This window comes from Callospermophilus lateralis, chromosome 6, assembly GCF_048772815.1.
Source record: "Callospermophilus lateralis isolate mCalLat2 chromosome 6, mCalLat2.hap1, whole genome shotgun sequence".
Lineage (NCBI taxonomy): Eukaryota > Metazoa > Chordata > Mammalia > Rodentia > Sciuridae > Callospermophilus > Callospermophilus lateralis.
The window spans coordinates 61,851,481-61,857,078 of NC_135310.1; positions in this window are offsets into that span (position 1 = coordinate 61,851,481).

Sequence of the window (5,598 nt, forward strand, 5' to 3'; positions counted from 1 at the left end):
ATAAGCATGCCCTTGGGGATTCAGGATTAGCTAAAGACAGCTCATAAGTAGCCAGTCTTAAAAATAATCTGGAAGAATTCAGGAAGCCAAGAGGAAATGATTCTTTAGGTAAGGAAATAAGGTTACTACTGATAGTTAGTATGGACTTGAGCAATTTAAATTCTAATAAGAATAAGTCTGAATAGAAGGAGAATTTGAAGATATTAGAAAGAAAGACAAGAACTGAGAGATTAAGACCCTAAAGATATAGAAAAGGGCAAAAGGCTGAGAGATGAGTCTTAAACAGGAGAATGGACAAATGACCTGGATAGAGACTTGTTATAATATTGAGTGTAGAAGATTTGAACTAATAAGTTTACAACATATGAAAAATAATTGCCTAAGAAAACAAAGTAGAACTTACAGAAAGATTTGAAAATTATTGCCGCAGCCCGGCTGGCTGGGCAAAATAACCGGGGGTGACGAACAACTTGTGTAGATTGATGCAGCAGGAATAGGAGCCGTTTATTGTAGGATCTGACCGATATTTATACATTTTACACAGCTTATCTAATTAGCATAAAATAGATACAGCAGTCAACCAATAAGGAATCTCCACACTTAATGGCTCGATTTTGTTACTTCACAAACCACTCCCTCTGGCATTTTGCCAGGCGCCATCCAGACTTGTTTACAGACTTTAACATTTCTCTGGCAAAATAACAGGTGCCAATCTGACTTGTTTACAGACCTTAACAAATTATTTTCTTTTTGGGGGGTGGGTACCAGAAATTGAACCCAAGGCACTTAACGACTGATACAAATTTCCAGCCCTTCTTTTATTTTTTGAGACAGCATCTCACTAAGCTGCTCAGACAGAGTCTCACTAAGTTGCTAAAGTTGGCCTTGGTCCAGAATAGCTAAAACAATTCTTAGCAATAAAAGTGAAGCATCTAGCAATTAAAGAAATGCAAATTAAAACTACATTGAGATTTCATCTCACTCAAGTCAAAATGGCAACAACCAAGTATACAAGGAACAATAAATGTTGGGAAGGATGTGTGGAAAAGGGTACATTCATGGTTGCAAGTTGGTGCAAACACTCCAGAAGTAGTATGATGATTCCTGAAAAAAACTTGGAATGGAACCATCATTTGACCTGGACATCCCATTTCTTGGTATTTAGCCAAAGGACTTAAAATCAACATGCTACAGTGATGCAGCCACATCAGTGTTTATGTTAACTCAACCACCAATAGCTAAGCTATGAAACCAATTTTGGTGCCTTTCAACAGATGAATGGATAAAGAAAATATAGTATATATACAAAATGGAATATTACTTAATCACAAAAAGAATGACTTTATAAATTTTGCTGGTAAATGGAGGTATCTGGAGACTATTATGCTAAGTGAAATAATCCAATCCCACCAAAAAATCAAAGGTTGAATGCTCTTTCTGATATGTGGATGCTAACGTATAACAAAGAGGAGGGTGATAGAAGTTCAGTGGATTAGACAAAGGGGAATGAAAAAAGGGGAGGGGAAATAAGAATAGGAAAGACAATGGAATGAGTCAGATATAACTTCTCTGTGTACATATATGAATAACCACAGTGAAAACTCTACATCATATACAAGAAAAACAAGGATGGGATCGTACTTAGAATAAATTATATTCAATGTATATATAAAATGTCAAAATATACTCTGCTGTCATGTATATCTAAAAAGAACAAATTTAAAAATTTGAAAATAGAAATAAATTATATATATATATTTGGCCTTAAGCTGTCATACTCCTTCCTTATCCTGAGTCACTGGGATTATAAGTATCTACCACCATTTTCTATTGAAATATGAATTTAACTTGGAGAGAAATATACATTCTCTCTACTTATCTGAAAATATGTGATATTTTCATCATTCCTCAACCAGTATAGGACAAGTGACTCAATCTAGTTTCAATGTTTTGCTTTATATTTATTCTGAAAAGGCAGTGGAACATTGTTGAGAAAATCAAGTCTGGACTGTATAAGGAAGGGAGTTGTCAGTGCACAACTGAATATATAAAAATTAGGTGGTGCACAAATTTCGTGGTAATATAGAAGAAAATATTTCAAGATTGAAGGAATTCAGATCTAAAGATGACTCATAAAGTCATACAGCTAAGTGAATATATAGCATTATCCAGTGGTTGAAAGTATAGAGGGGTCCATCTTGTAAATCATTTCCAAATAGAGTTATACACACTACCCTTTTCTCATCATTCCTTCTCAGAAACAGGTACAAATCCTGGTTACCAAAGAAAGGGGAAATGTAGGGATTTTATTTGCACTAATAGGATAAATTTCACCCTGCCTGGAGTTTATAATTTCATTATCATTGTCATTTCTCTGAGACCAAAATTTGCTCCTCAGTCCCTTTAAAATATAGATTCAGTTAATGAACACATTATGTCAGTCTTAACTGAGAGCATCATCCTCTACATATTTTCACTTGTATCACCTGACAATATAACAATCTGCCACAATCTCTAACAGTATGTTCATCAAATTTATTGATATAGTTTTCCTTTTTCTCTCTTCTAATATCTAAACACCTGCATGCAAAGTATTGACAGAGTATGTGTGGGACCTTAACAGGTCTCAGTGTAAGTTGAACACACAGGATTACTCTCTCTCTCTCTGTCTCTCTCAACCTTTCAAATTTTAATGCCTGATAATGTCACAATGCACAACTGTGTTCCTGTACACTGTATGTGCCTACCAATGTACCAAGTAGCTGAAGTTTATGTGATAAGGGCAAATAAATTCCCTGTCCCCACCTTCTTTTTCTGGAAAACAGAATTTGTAGCTGTTCTAGGCATGGAGTGGTGAGCAGCGGGTAGATATTATAACTCTATTTAGAAATTCTCTGCAAGATGGAGCCCTATTAAGCATAGCAGATTTCATTATTCTGCATTTTGCTCATATATTTATGATTTGAGTAAAGAAGAAATATTCCCTTGGGAAAAAAGAGATAATTTTCAGTCTCAAGTTATTGTGATAAGTAAATCTTGTGACATTTCAAACCTTATCCTGTGACACTAGTGACCTTACTGTTGAGGCTTAAAGCCTTTAGCAGAGTTCATTTACATAGAATGTTGGTTATTAATAGCACATTCTTATGAAGTTAGATTAAATTATTATTATTTTTAACCAGAACATAAGTGGAAATGATGACCTTAAATTTTGAACATGAAGGTGGTTTCTACAGTTATAGTAGGGGAATGTAAGAGACAAAGACAAGACTAAAAATAATTGAATGGGTAATGATCCATATTTGAAAGAGCAAGAGACTCTTCATGATGTAGTAACACTTTTTCAAATTCTCAGTGCCTTAACCCCTGCTGCATAAATTGAAATACCCACACTGCTTATGTTTCTCGATAAAATAAATAGCTCACAGGAGATTTTATGATTGTTTTTTGAGGCTGACAACCATTGGGGAAATCACCTAACTCTAAAAATTTAAAACAATCATAAAATGTGAAATCTTTGCTCTTTGTTAAACTTATATTATTTTTTTTCATCTAGTAATACTGTAACACAGTGAACAAATTAATTTGAAAATGAGAAAGTAGTCGAAGATTTGAGGATTTCCCAAATTACTGGTCAGTCATCTATACAATTCTGAGCAGGCTACTTTAGGGTGACTGATTAAATGGAAGATGAGATAATAAGTTGTTCCTACATCAGGGCATGGGCAAGCTTCCCAATACTCCAAGATTACTTCGTTCAGATATGGAATCAACCTAGTAAGAATGAAATCACTACTACGTGCATGTAATGTAAATGAGGATTGTTAAACTAATTTCCAAACTAAAAAGATGTAGAAAACCAAAATAACCACTTACTGTTTATTTTGTCTCCTATGGCATTACTTTATAAAGTTCTTATGCATAGTTATAAAAGAAAGTAGGCTATTTCATTTACTATGCACTCCCCCTATCAGTCAGTACAAATTCATCCTGAGGAAGCAGTGAAGACAAATAGAAAGTTTCTTAAGAATATGTAACTATATTGGACACAAGAGTGAGTAAACTATTAAAGTATTGAATATATAAAATAACTTCCACATTCAAAAGTCATTTCTGAAGATATTGTTATTAAATGGGTGGTAATGTGTTTCTTTCAAATGAGTCTCGAAATAGCAAGAGAGCTTTCATTTCTTTATGCTCCCAACTCATGTTGCTTTCTTTCTACCACAGCACAAGAAGACTAAACTCTTTGACAATGACACATTTTGCCATAGCTCCAGTTCATGTTTGAAAACAATCAATGTATTGTGTCTACTCATGGTGGGATGAGACAAAGTGAGAAGCAATGTGGACGTGCTGTCACACCATCTGGTGATTTGAATGCCTGTCAGTAAAATCAGTGAAACCCACTCTCCTGTTCTTTTGCTTTAATCTTTCAGAGGGAGGCCATGCTAAAAAGTTTTAGGATTGAGCAAACTTTACCACACTGTGCTGTCAAAGCTTACAAATAACAACTAAAGAGCAAGAAACCTATATGCCAATGGTCTATTAAATTTACGTGTTCTTAAATAATATCTAATATATTCCATTATTGGAATATTTTGTTTTATCCCAATTAATCACAATAAGATAGATTTACATCAACTGACAAATTAAATCATATTAGAAATGAGAAGGAGTAAAAATGAGATAAGGCCAAAAGGGAAAGGGGTTAATCAGTGTTAAATATGCCCATACTATAAAATTGTAGTAATTTTTTATTATTTTATTAGTAGTTTTCTATTTGAAAACCTAAGTAAATCAAATACTATGCTAAATACTTGCATTAGCATTAACCGTCAATCTCAGTTTCTACCTAGCTACTAGGTATATATATATATATATATATATATATATATATATATATATATATATATAGCAATGAATCACAAACATATTTTCTCTTTTATCATTAATTTAATATATAAAATTTGTCAGTTAAATTTTCTTAGATTTAGTGTTTATTTTCTCAATACATTTTTTCAATAAATGGTTTACCTAAATTACTGAGGCTCATTGAACTCAGAGGCTTATACCTATAATCCCAGTAACTTGGAGGCTTAGACAGAAGGTGCATAAACTTGAAGCCAGCCTCAGTGAGGCCTGAAGCAACTTAGTGAGATTCTGTCTTAAAAGAAAAAAAAAAAAATCTGGATATGTAGCTCAGTGGTTTAATACTAGTATCAAAAAATAAACAAACAAATACATAAATAAGTAGATTTCTAAAGCTGGCCTAAAACTTTTCTTTCTTTCTTTCTTTCTTTCTTTCTTTCTTTCTTTCTTTCTTTCTCTTTTTCTTTTCTTTTTCTTTCTTTTTTTTTTTTTTGTACTCTTAATTGAATCCAGAAATGCTAAACCACTGAGCCACATCAGCAGCCCTTTTTATATTTTATTTAGAGACAAGGTCTCACTGAGTTGCTTAGAACCTTGCTAAGTTTCAGAGGCTGGCTTTGAACTCATGATCCTGCTGCCTTAGCCTCCCCAGTTGTTGGAATCATGTCCTCAAATTTTAATCTCCCTCCGTCAGCCTCCAGAGTCTCTGAGATTACATGTGTGTGC